Source organism: Stenella coeruleoalba (assembly GCF_951394435.1).
Source record: "Stenella coeruleoalba genome assembly, chromosome: 7".
In the NCBI taxonomy this organism is placed as follows: Eukaryota; Metazoa; Chordata; class Mammalia; order Artiodactyla; family Delphinidae; genus Stenella; species Stenella coeruleoalba.
The window spans coordinates 22,164,143-22,178,621 of NC_137153.1; the positions used below are offsets into that span (position 1 = coordinate 22,164,143).

Below are 14,479 nucleotides of genomic sequence, written 5' to 3' on the forward strand. Positions count from 1 at the left end.
ATCTCCCATGCAGGAGAATTCCAAATAATTTATCATTTCACCCACAAGTGAGGAGTGTAACTCTGTACATCTTAAATGTGGGCTCTGCATGGAGACTTCCTTCGCAAGAGTACAGTATGGAAAGGTGGTAAAGGACTAACTTTATAGGGGGTAAACCTGACAGACATTCCTTCAGTCAGATGATGAAGGTTAATGTCGACAGTGATAAATCATGTTGATGTATGTGTATCTTCTTGAGAAGATGTGACGAGAATGACTTTTTACCTCTATGGTCCTCCTCCCAAGAACACATAACTCCAATATATCTATAAGAAAAATATCAGAACAAATTCCTGTTGAAGGGCATTCTACCTGAGCAAATACCTGAGCAATATGCCTCAAAACGTTCAAGGTCATCAAAAACAGACTGAGAAACTGTCATAGCCAGGAGGAGACTAAGGAGAAATGACAACTAAATGTAATATTGGATCCTGTATGGGATCCTAGAACAGAAAAGTGACATTAGGTAAAAATCTAAGGAAATATTTTAAAATATGGACATTAGCTAATAATAATGTATCAGCATTGGTTCACTAATTATGACAAATATACCATACTAATGGGAGATACTAATAATAGAAGAAACTGTATGTGGGGTATCTCTAAACTATATTCACATCTTTTCTGTAAATCTAAAACTATTCTAAAGTTTATTTGATCACATCCATTCCCTATAATAAATACAACTTTCAATTTAAAGAAAAACTGAGTAATTTATCTGGGTACATAAGGGTATCAGGGTTTATATAAACTATCATATATATTTAATCTATATCTTCTACCTATTCATACAAGTGAACATTTGTCCCATTTATAATTATTGGTTCATTCTTTGTTCAAGTATTAATTCAACCAATTTATCGTGTGACTGCATGCTCAGGGTTTAGAAGGACTGTACAGACCCAGTGGTTCTCTTTGTTATTCATCTGCATCTTTAAAAATGCTCTAAGGTTTTTAGTTGATAAGAAACTAAAAAAAAAAAAGAAAATAATAAAAGAACAACTTTCAAAAGTGATTAGAAAAAGCAATGTGTGTGTCACTGACAAAGAAAAAGCTGACTAGCTATTTTGCCAAAGCCTTCATAGGTATCCATAACCTGTTGAATTTTTTAAATTCAGTCTTGTCCTTCAGTCTAAACTTAGAAGATTTTCTATTTGTCAGTACACTGAGTGGGGCACAGAATAAGAAAAAGCTGTGCAACCAGTCCAGGCTCTCAAGCAAACTGCTGTCAGGCTGTATGATCCAGCAGATATGATGGTGCTTGAAACATCTGAAGCAGATAGGCATGAAGCAAAGAGCCTTGGGCAGGATCTCTAGGTGAATTACAGCGCAGATTTCTAGGATTATGGAGCAAAGCTATGCCATCCTCTATCAATAACTCGTATTCTGAGGAACAGCTTCTGGCTTACGGCTGGACCCTGGTATAGACTGAATGCTTAATCATGGGCCAATAAGTTACCATGTGACTTGAGCTGCCCATCATTTGTTGGGGTTGTCTGACCTACAAAGCCAAAAAGTCTGCACAGTAGCAGAAAGCGATATAAAAGAGGAAATTTAAGCAGATTCTGAAGGCATAGATAAAAAAGGTGGCCAGATATAGCTTGTTCATGGACAGTGATTAATGGTTTAACTGGATCCTTAGGGGCTTGGAAGGAACAAAATTGAAAAATTGTCCATAAGGAGATCTTGGGAAGAGGTATGTGGAGAGAAGACCCTAAATGGGTGTAGTATAGAGATATTTGTGTCCCATATGAATGCCCATCAATGGATGCCCTCAGCAGAGGAGGACCTTGATAATCTGGTGGATGAAACTACCCTTTTTTCTGGACATCAAGCAGCCTCTTTTCCCAACTACCACTTTCATTGCCCAGTGGACTGATAAAGTGGTTATGGCAGCATGATGTACATCATGCATGTGCTTAACGATGTGGACTTCCACTCACTGGAAAAGTTATTTTATGTGTCAATTTGACTGGCTCATTCAGTGCCCTGATATTTGGCCAGACATTTCTGGGTGTGTCTGTGAGGGTGTGTCTGTGAGGGTACTTCTGGATGAAATTAACGTTTGAAATGGTGAACTGGGTAAAGCAGATGGCTGTCCCCAGTGTGGGTGGGCATGATTCTATTCCTTAAGGGCATGAATAGAACAAAAAAAGATGAAGGAAGGAAGACTCTAGCCCTTCCTGCCTGATTGCAAGAGCTGAGACACCAGTCTTCTCCTGTCCTCTTTGCTCCCGGTTTTCAGGCCTTCAGACTCAGACTGAATTATACCACCAGCTTTCCTGGATCTCCAGCTTGCAGATGGCAGATTCTGGAACTTCTCTGTCTCCACAATTGCACGACCATTTCCTTATAATAAATCTCTTTCCACATAGGTATACTATTGGTTCTGTTTCTCAGGAGAACTCTGACTAATACATTCACCAAGGTTGATCTGATAACAGTGCCCAAGCTGCCAACACCATAGACCAATAATACCCTTGATCCTGCCAGATCTTCCCTTTCTGTTGCTCTGAGTCTTGCGTCAAGAACATGCACAGCCCATGGCAACAGGTTTCAGTTTCTTTTCCAGGTCATCCATGGGAACGGCTCCAGGTGATGAGAGACAGACATAGGTTTCAGTTTGTTCTTATGGGTTCATCCTTTCTGGTTCCAGTTTTCCTTGTTTCTCTACATGTCCAGCTCTTCTTCCTACCTCTCAGTCTGGTTGGCTCATAAAGGTTTCAACATCAATCCAGACTCAGAACAGCAGCATTGTACAGACACTTCCACCAGCTCCCACCACTGAATAAGGTCAAAACCTTATACTAAATCTCTTACCCTTTATCACTCGTAGTTCTACTTCTCTGAATGAACCCTAACTGATACATTATGTCTTATTCTTCAGTCTGAAAGGAGGAAGGTAATAATCAAATACCAAAAAAAGAAAAAAAATCATATATAGAATGAACATGAATTTAACTACTACTGTAAAATGACATTTTTTTCATGGCCTAAAAATAACATTTTAATCAGTTTTTTCTTAATACAGCTCTTGCTAAAACCACATGGTATGCTGGAAGTTTCCAGCCAAAAGGAGAGAGCAAGCTGGGACTAGTTTTAGGTAAAACCAGGACACATTTACTAGGAAGAAAGGATTGTCCCCATCCGGGAAAAGAACATCAGTCCAAATCAACCAAACATGAACCTTATCTGGAATAAGCATCTATTGGGCTCATTGAAGGACTGGTCCAGGATTAGGCAACAAAGGCTGCTGGTCATCTGGCAACATTGGTAACATCAGCAGATGCTTTATTTATAGATTAAGGAGGCCAGTCTTGTCTAGACATGGAGAAGAATCAAACCCTTTTGTGCCTATTAGTTGCAAGACTTCAATAGTGGCCATATCTTATTCATCTTTGCATTCTTTGCACCAGCAATGTAGTAGGTACTTAGTCATATTGTTGAATGAAAAAAGAAATGAATGATTTTCACCAGACAGGCTAGGGACAGGCAGGAATCGACAATATTAAAGACTGTTGTCATAAATACCTGCTATTGAGTAGGGTGACTTAAAATGTGTTTCTTAAATAATGTGATATCATTCTCTCTCTACATATATTTTTTCCATACACATATCTTTACATATAAAGATATATTTATAACTCTTATATGTATAAAATTTTTAAGTTTATACAACTAATAGGTATCAGTAAGATTTCTTCTAGCTCTAGATTTCTAGACATCTAGCTCTAGATCTCTCTCTCTCTCTCTCTCTATATATATATATACACACACACATATATCTACATATCTACATATATATGTACACACATATACATTTATCTCTCTATATAGATACATAAATAGATAGATATAGATAGATGGTATAATTCTCTCTATATATCTATATAGACATATATAGAAAGAGATTCCAAATCATAAATGTTTAGAGCTAGAAGAGACCCTACTTATATTTATTAATTTAACCCCTCTGTAAGATAGATTAAAGGAAGTTTTATTTTTCACAGGAAATTATTACCAGCAAAATGAAATCTAAGCAAAAAATAGAAAGCAGAAAGGGAGCATAGATAATAGACATGAGGAAAATTAGATATTCAGGTAGGACACTTCGTTTGCTCTTGGTGCACGAGCACTAAAAGTCACCTTCTGACTGCCTCACCTCCTCATTGGCAGGCCCAGCCCTGGTTAGTTTCTAAGCTTATCTAAAAACTAGAAGGACAGTATATCAGCAGTAGACACGGAAAGTAATCTCACTCACATAAAACAGTATCTAATATGTCTGGGGAGTTTGAATCATATTTGTGAATTCTTCCCTTCCTCCAGTCCCATTGTATATACACAGCCTTCCCCTAACCCTAGCCCCCACTGTGCTGGTCCAACCTTGGATATTTTGCTTTTGATTCCCTGACTCCAGCTTCCCTAGTCTTGACACCCTTGAAAGCCTCCATGTAGGCCTGGCCTTGCTCCCCAGATCTTCAGTTGCTCACCATCTCACTTCAGATGTCCCTGTCTGTCCCCTGGACTTTAATGCTAGTCCCAACCTGCTGGATTAAGCACTCTCAGATACAGATGTCTGCTGATACTATGCAGTTTGCCCACTTAGCTTTGAATTTCCTGATTGCCCCCATGGTGCCAGCTGCATGGTTTGGTCTGTTTCTTCTCTCATTGGTCTGATTATACACTCCCCAGCATGCATCCCACCTGAACATGAAGTGAAAAATGACACCAACCAGATGAATTTCAGGAGGTTATTAAACAATAAATGCCAGGGTGAATGAATGATTACTCAGATTCACCACAGCAATTTACGTGTTCTTCTGGTGAAACAGGCGCCATCCCTTCAGGTGATTTTCAATTCAGATGTTGCTGCTTTACACTCTCACCTCTACAACTAACATTCTGGAAGAGACCTGGCTTTATCCTTTTACCACCAAATTTATACTGTACCTGGGTTCCAAAGACATCTGCAGACATAATCATCTTGATCTATCCTCCATGAGAAACTATTTTCAAATAGCCTAATACCCACACATGAATTCTATTACAAGACTATTGCAATTGGCTTTCTCATTGTGCCTCAGGAAGAGACAGACTAGGTTAATTTAACATGCCCAAGAGAAGAAAAAGAAGTAGGGGAGGGAGGAAGGAAAAAGGAGCAACTAGTTCATAGTCTGACAATAGGCAAAATTACCTGAGGGTTTCCCTGGTGGCGCAGTGGTTGAGAGTCCGCCTGCCGATGCTGGGGACGCGGGTTTGTGCCCCGGCCCGGGAGGATCCCGCATGCCGCGGAGCGGCTAGGCCCATGAGCCGTGGCCGCTGGGCCTGCGCGTCAGGAGCCTGTGCTCCGCGGCGGGAGGGGCCACAATAGTGAGAGGCCGGCCTACCGCAAATCACCTGAAACCAATCCTAAAATTATATGGTGATCCTGTTCTTCTTAGTCAACATCTGTTTTAGATGATGAGTAATTAAATAAATCTCATGCCACAAAGGTACTAAAAATGACAGTCAGTCCTCTAGAGTTAAGAAGGATTGGAAATTTTTTTCCAACTACCCAAAAGTAGATTATTAAAATTTATATTTAAAAAATGCTACTTCCAAAACATATTTAGATCAAATGCAAGGAAAAGTAAAATAATGATTTACTCCATAATATCAAAAAAGAAAGAAGAAAATTGGTAGCTCAAGAAAGAAAATAGCACCATGTTTTTCTCTGTTAGTAAATTGCAAATAATTAGTAAAGGGTCAAGACAGGAGTATCTTGTTACACTGAGTAATAAAGACTTAGAATATTAAAACGAATGTATTTACTAGTAAGTCATTACAGGGCTTGCTAATTGCTCTATTAGGGTCCTGAGCATTTCACATATACCCCTAATACTACAGAAAAAAAGTACAGTTAATTATTTGCATGTCTATATTCCCAACCAGAAACTAACGTTCACAAAAGCTGAAAACACATACTAATAATCATCCTTATAGTCTCATTACTTAGCACACAGTATACCAAATAACAAGTACCTAGCACATCTTGATGGACTAAATGAAGTGTTTAGTTGATATAGCATCTGAAATGTCTCATAATAGGTAACCACAGAAGCTTTCGAACTTGCTCGGAATTGTTCTAATTTCCCACTTGGGGTGCAGACCCTTCCCCTCCTTTTCCTTCTAAGTCATATCTAGGCTAAAATAACCTAGGAGGTACAGGAATGAGGGCCAAGAGCATCAGAACTATGAACAACGGAAGAGTATAGGCCACATGTACAACTACCAGAGAAGTCTTACCAGATATAGTACACATGGCATCAGACTAAAACCAAGAGCTCAGTGACAACTTTGTTCTGTCATCTAGCTAAGGACATCTTGATATTTACCTGCCTAGACTTTCTAATTGCTTCCATCCCTGGGTGCAACCCCACATTAAAATGTCAAATGGCTTGTTTTCTTGTCTCTCTTTTAGTGTTCTACTCACTGCCACTCTTTTATTTTAATCTTGAAATATAATAAGGTCTAAGCTGTGCCAGAACCCTCTCAGCCTCCCTCCTTCTCAGCCTTAAGCTAGGATTTGACAGAAAAATACTCCTTTAGAAAACCAGGGAGAATAGAGCAGGAAATGTCTCTTAATCAAAATCCATTAATATGAATAGGAAATGGTAAGTATCAAGAGCAGTTTTAGCAGAATAAGTTTAAATATGTGCTTGTGGGAAAAAATGAAAAGTAAAAACAAGGCAGAAAATTTTCCTCTTACATTTACAAGTTTTTATAAGTTCAGAGGAAATAATGTTGAAAGATTCAGAAACTTTATATTAATAAATGCCATAATGAATGATGACTTTCAAAGTCTCAACTCACAAGTAAAATGTACATAAAGAACTAAAATGAGTAAAACATATTTTTTAAAGTTAGAATTTATCCCCTTGGAATCCTGGTACAAAGACAATATGAATAGCATTGAGACTTTGTAAGTATAATAGAAAGTACTTAAGGAAGTGACTCCTGCTCCCAGTTATGACAGAGTAATAGAGACCAGATTTATATACCTGTCTAAAAAAAGTCAAAATATATAAATATAAACTGCTATAAATAACAGCTTTCAGACATTGGACAACAGATAAAATCATGACAATGATTTTCTAAGACTCAAACTACTAAACCAAACTAAGAGTCCTATGATTACCCCAGATTACTGCCTGGAGCGAGTTTTACTATCTGGCCCTTGAGAGGAAAATGTTTGCCAACTCTAGAGTAGAGACCGCAAAAGTGTATTGTTTCACTAGTTGGGACAAATTAACCCTACACAAAAAGCTGCTCTTAATCCACATAACTAAGGTAAAAACAAACTTCTAAGTAATGTACCTATGTCCCAGAATATAGACCAAATAAATATATTTAAAAAGTAAAAGAAAATCTAAAACCCAAGAACATAAAAGTAACAATAATTGAAATACAGTTATACTTTATCAGTCATGAAAAGCAGCAGAAAAATATAACTAATAATAAGTAGAAAAAGTCAATCAACAGGGACAGACTCAGAAAGAACACAAATGATAAATTAGTGAATAAAGATGTTAAAATAGTTACTGTAAATATAACTCAATATGTTCAAGAAGATGGAGGAAAGCATGAGCATTATAAAAAGATTGATGGAAGATTTTAAGACATGAATTTAACTTCTGGGAATAAAAATATAAAGTTTAACATAAAAGCACCCTGACATGATATTATGAAGAAGAAAAAAAACTTAGAACTTAGAAACATAGCAAGAGAAGTTATCCAAAATAAAACACAGAGAAAAAAGACTGAAAAATAAACAGAGTAACAATGAGCTATGGGCAGTATCAAGCAGTGTAACAAATACATGATTGGAATCTTAGAAGAAAAGGAGCAAGAAGTGAGACAAAAAATTTTTGGAAGAAATAATTGCTAAAATTCTCAAAAATTTGAAGGAAACTATAATCCCACAGAACTAAGAAGCTCAAAAAACCCCAGCAGAATAAACATGAAGAAAATCACAAGAAGACACATCATAACCCAATTATTGCCAAACAACAATAAAGTAAAATTGTTAAAAACAGCCATGGAAAAAAGACACAGTACACACAAAACCACAAAGGTAAAAATGATGATAAACTCCTAAGCAAAAACAGCACAAGCCAGAATGCAGTGAAGCAACAGTGTTGAAGTACTAGAAAACAAAGTCAACCTGTAATTCTATAGCCAGCAATATCTCTTACTATCTTATGATATGCATGGAGCAGTATACTATTATTAAAATGAAGGTTGTTATAAATTAAAAATTATATGTATATGTACATGCTAGACAAAAAAGGCAACAAGGAAATAAAAATCAAGTTATGAAAAATATTTAACTGATCTAAAAGAAAGGAGAAAAACAAAGGACTTACATATGGGAAAAAATAAATAACAAGATGGTAGATTTAAAGCCATGCATATAAACAATTACATTGGATTAAAGTTTTACTGAGCTCTGCCCACCAGAGCAACAGCCAGCTCTACCCACCACCATGCCCTCCCATCAGGAAACTTCCACAAGCCTCTCAGACAGCCTCATCCACCAGAGGGCAGACAGCAGAAGCAAGAAGAACTACAATCCTGCAGCCTGTGGAAAACAACATTCACAGAAAGACAAGATGAAAAGGCAGAGGGCTATTACCAGATGAAGGAACAAGATAAAACCCCAGAAAAACAACTAAAAGAAATGGAGATAGGCAATCTTCCAGAAAAAGAATTCAGAATATTGATAGTGAAGATGATACAGGACCTTGGAAAAAGAAAGGAGGCAAAGATCGAGAAGATGCAAAAACTGTTTAACAAAGATCTAGAAGAATTAAAGAACAAACAAACAGAGATGAACAATACAATAACTGAAATGAAAAATACACTAGAAGGAATCAATAGCAGAATAACTGAGGCAGAAGAACTGATAAGTGACCTGGAAGAGAGAATGGTGGAATTCACTGCTGCAGAACAGAATAAAGAAAAAAGAATGAAAAGAAATGAAGACAGCCTAAGACACCTCTGGGGCAATATTAAACTCAACAACATTCTCATTATAGGGGTCCCAGAAGGAGAAGAGAGAGAGAAAAGACTCGAGAAAATATTTGAAGAGATTATAGTCGAAAACTCCCCTAACATGGGAAAGGAAAGAGCCACCCAAGTCCAGGAAGCACAGAGAGTCCCATACAGGATAAACCCAAGGAGAAACACGCCGAGACACATAGTAATCAAATTAACAAAAGTTAAAGACAAAAAAAAATTATTGAAAGCAGCAAGGGAAAAGGGGCAAATAACATACAAGGGAACTCCCATAAGGTTAACAGCTGATTTCTCAGCAGAAACTCTACAAGCCAGAAGGGAGTGGCATGATATACTTAAAGTGATGAAAGGGAAGAACCTACAACCAAGATTACTCTACCCAGCAAGGATCTCATTCAGATTCGATGGAGAAATCAAAAGCTGTACAGATAAGCACAAGCTAAGAGAATTCAGCACCACCAAACCAGCTCTACAACAAATGCTAAAGAAAATTCTCTAAGTGGGAAACACAAGAGAGGGAAAGGACCTACAGAAACAAAACCCCCCAAATTAAGAAAATGGTAATATGAACATACATATCGATAATGACCTTAAATGTGAATGGATTAAATGCTCCAACCAAAAGACACAAGCTTGCTGAATGGATACAAAAACGAGACCCATATATTTGCTGTCTACAAGAGACCCACTTCACACCTAGGAACACATACAGACTGAAAGTGAGGGGATGGAAAAAGATATTACATGCAAATGGAAATCAAAAGAGAGCTGGAGCAACAATACTCATATCAGATAAAATAGACTTAAAAATAAAGAATGTTACAAGAGACAAGGAAGGACACTACATAATGATCAAGCGATCAATCCAAGAAGAAGATATAACAATTATAAATATATATACACCCAACATAGGAGCACCTCAATACATAAGGCAACTGATAACAGCTATAAAAGAGGAAATCGACAGTAACACAATAACAGTGGGGGACTTTAACACCTCACTTACACCAATGGACAGATCACCCAAACAGAAAATTAATATGGAATCACAAGCTATAGAAGACACAGCAGACCAGATAGATTTAATTGATATTTATAGGACTCCATCCAAAAACAGCAGATTACACTTTCTTTTCAAGTGCACAGGGAACATTCCCCAGGATAGATCACATCTTGGGTCAGAAATCAAGCCTCAGTAAATTTAAGAAAACTGAAATCATATCAAGCATCTTTTCTGACCACATTGCTAGGAGATTAGAAATGAATTACAGGGAAAATAACGTAAAAAACACAAACACATGGAGGCTAAACAATATGTTACTAAATAACCAAGAGATCACTGAAGAAATCAAAGAGGAAACCAAAAAATACCTAGACACAAATGACAATGAAAACACGACGATCCAAAACCCATGGGATGCAGCAAAAGCAGTTCTAAGAGGGAAGTTTAGAGCTATAGAAGCCTACCTCAAGAAACAAGAAAAATCTCAAATAAACAATCTAAACTTACACCTAAAGGAACTAGAGAAAGAAGAACAAACAAAATCCAAAGTTAGCAGAAGGAAAGAAATCATAAAGATCAGAGCAGAAATAAGTGAAATAGAAACAAAGAAAACAATAGCAAAGATCAATAAAACTAAAAGCTGGTTCTTTGAGAAGATAAACAAAATTGATAAACCATTTGCTACACTCATCAAGAAAAAGAGGGAGAGGACTCAAATTAATAAAATCAGAAATGAAAAAGGAGAAGTTACAACAGACACCGCAGAAGCACAAAGTATCCTAAGAGACTACTACAAGCAACTCTATGCCAATAAAATGGACAACCTGGAAGAAATGGACAAATTCTTAGAAAGGTATAACCTTCCAAGACTGAACCAGGAAGAAATAGAAAATATGAACAGACCAATCACAAGTAATGAAATTGAAACTGTGATTAAAAATCTTCCAACAAACAAAAGTCCAGGACCAGATGGCTTCACAGTTGAATTCTATCCAACATTTAGAGAAGAGCTAACACCCATCCTTCTCAAACTCTTCCAAAAAACTAAAGAGGAAGGAAAACACCCAAACTCGTTCTATGAGGCCACCAACACCCTGATACCAAAACCACACAAAGATACTACAAAAACAGAAAATTACAGACTAATATCACTGACGAATATAGATGCAAAAATCCTCAACAAAATGCTAGCAAATAGAATCCAACAACACATTAAAAGGATTATACACCATGATCAAGTGGGATTTATTCCAGGGATGAAAGGATTCTTCAATATATGTAAATCAATCAATGTGATACACCATATTAACAAATTGAAGAATGAAAACCATATGACCATCTCAATAGATGCAGAAAAAGCTTTTGACAAAATTCAACACCCATTTATGATAAAAACTCTCCAGAAAGTGGGTACAGAGGGAACCTACCTCAACATAATAAAGGCCATATATGACAAACCCACAGAAACATCATTCTCAATGGTGAAAAACTGAAACCATTTCCTCTAAGATCAGGAACGAGACAAGGATGCCCACTCTCAACAGTATTATTCAACATAGTTTTGGAAGTCCTAGCCACGGCAATCAGAGAAGAAAAAGAGATAAAAGGAATCCAAATTGGAAAAGAAGAAGTAAAATTGTCACTGTTTGCAGATGATATGATACTATACATAGAGAATCCTAAAGATGCCACCAGAAAATTACTTGAGCTAATCAATGAACTTGATAAAGTTGCAGGATACAAAATTAATGCACAGAACTCTCTTGCATTCCTATACACTAATAATGACAAATCTGAAAGAGAAATTAAGGAAACACTCCCACTTAGCATTGCAACAAAAAGAATAAAATACCTAGGAATAAACCTACCTAGGGAGACAAAAGACCTGTATGCAGAAAACTGTAAGACACTGATGAAAGAATTTAAAGATGATACCAACAGATGGAGAGATATACCATGTTCTTGGATTGGAAGAATCAATATTGTGAAAATGACTATACTACTCCAAGCAATCTACAGATTCAATGCAATCCCTATCAAATTACCAATGGCATTTTTTACAGGACTAGAACAAAAAGATCTTAAAATTTGTATGGAGACACAAAACACCCTGTATAGCCAAAGTAGTACTGAGGGGAAAGAAATGGAGCTGGAGGAATAAGACTTCCTGGCTTCAAACTATACTACAAAGCTACAGTAATCAAGACATTATGGTACTGGCACAAAAACAGAAATACAGATCAATGAAACAGGATAGAAAGCCCAGAGGTAAACCCACGCACCTATGGTCAACTAATCTATGGCAAGGATATACAATGCAGAAAAGGCAGTCTCTTCAATAAGTGGTGCTGGGAAAACTGGACAGCTACATGTAAAAGAATGAAATTAGAACACTCCCTAACACCACACACAAAAATAAACCCAAAATGGATTAGAGACCTAAATGTAAGACCAGACACTATAAAACTCTTAGAGGAAAACATAGGAAGAACACTCTTTGACATAAATCACAGCAAGATCTTTTTTGATCCACCTCCTAGAGTAATGGAAATAAAAACAAAAATAAACAAATGGGACCTAATGAAATTTAAAAGCTTTTGCACAGCGAAGGAATCCATAAACAAGACGAAAATACAACCCTCAGAATAGGAGAAAACATTTGCAAATGAATCACTGGACAAAGGATTAATTTCCAAAATATATAAACAGCTCATGTAGCTCAATATTAAAAAAACAAACAACCCAATCCAAAAGTGGGCAGAAGACCTAAATAGACATTTCTCCAGAGAAGACATACAGAAGCACATGAAAATCTGCTCAACATCACTAATTATTACAGAAATGCAAATCGAAATTACAATGTGGTATCACCTCGCACCAGTTAGCATGGGCATCAATAGAAAATCTACAAACAACAAATGCTGGAGAGAGAGTGGAGAATAGGGAACCCTCTTGCACTCTTGGTGGGAATGTAAATTGATACAGCCACTATGGAGAACAGTATGGAGATTCCTTAAAAAACTAAAAATAGAACTACCATATGACCCAGCAATCCCACTACTGGGCATATACCCTGAGAAAGACATAATTCAAAAGGACACATGCACTGCAATATTCATTGCAGCACTATTTACAATAGCCAGGTCATGGAATCAACCTAAATGCCCATTGACAGACGAATGAATAAAGAAGATGTGGCACATATATACAATGGAATATTACTCAGCCACAGAAAGGAATGAAATTGGGTCATTTGTAGAGACGTGGATGGATCTAGAGACTGTGATACAGAGTGAAGTAAGTCAGAAAGAGAAAAACAAATATCATATATTAACACATATATGTGGAACCTAGAAAATGGTACAGATGATCCAGTTTGCAGGACAGAAATTGAGACACAATGTAGAGAACAAACTTATGGACACAAAGGGGAGAAAGCAGCGGGGGGTGTGGGGGTGTGATTAATTGGGCAATTGGTATTGACATGTATACACTGATGTGTATAAAATGGATGACTAATAAGAAAATAAACATTTTTTAAAAATTACATTAAATGCGAATTATAAAAATATACCAATTGAAAGGCAGAGTTATACAGATTAGATGAAAAAGGACAGTCAAACTGCATTCTATCTGTGAGAAGTTAACATTAAATATAAAGGCATATGTAGGTTAAAAATATAAAAATTATACCATGCATGTACACTCACACTCACACATACATACACACAAACAGGAGTAGCTACATTAATATCACACTAAGTAGGTACAGAACAACCAAAAAATATTACCAGTGACAGAGATGGTCACTGCATAATGATAAAGGAACCATTTAGTTAATAAAGAAGAAATAAGCACCCTAAAAATGTACTCACTTATTAACATGGCTTTAAATATATCAAATATAAACAGTAAGTACTAAAAGGAAAAAAATTAATCCACAATTATTGCTGGAGATTTCAAATTCCTCTGTCAATAATTGATAGAAAGGAAGTGAGTGAAAAGTCAGGAAAGTTATAGAAAAGTTGAATAATACTATCAAGCAACTTGACTTGATGTTTAGAGACCATTCCACACCACCACGACCAGAAGAATGCATATTCTTTTATGGAATATGGAATTTTTCTAAGATAAAACATATTCTTGTCTACAAGTCTCCATAAAGTAAATAAGTCTCAATAAATGCAAAATTTTATCATTAAAATTTTACAAATATAATTGGACACAATAGAATTAAATCAGAATTCACAACAAAAAGAAATCTGAAAAATATTCATGTATTTGGAAATCTAACACCCAATTTCTAAAGGAAATTGGGTCAAGGAATTACCACAAGGGAAATTAGAAAATATTGTGAACTAATGAAAAGGAACACAATAC

At 36.4% G+C, this 14,479-nt stretch overlaps 1 protein-coding gene across 5 annotated transcripts in view; it reads right to left on the reverse strand.

Moving 5' to 3' along the window:
* The window catches only part of ADAM28 (ADAM metallopeptidase domain 28), a 356,867-nt gene that overhangs the window by 257,507 nt on the left and 84,881 nt on the right, over positions 1-14,479 (reverse strand). The window contains exon 1 of one of the 5 annotated variants that reach the window (XM_079927367.1): positions 5,234-5,343. The exons of the other annotated variants lie outside the window; for them this stretch is intronic. The gene's annotated coding sequence lies outside the window, so the exon portion shown is untranslated. Of the gene's footprint in view, positions 1-5,233; positions 5,344-14,479 lie in introns of those variants that run through there. 5 annotated transcript variants of the gene reach the window in all.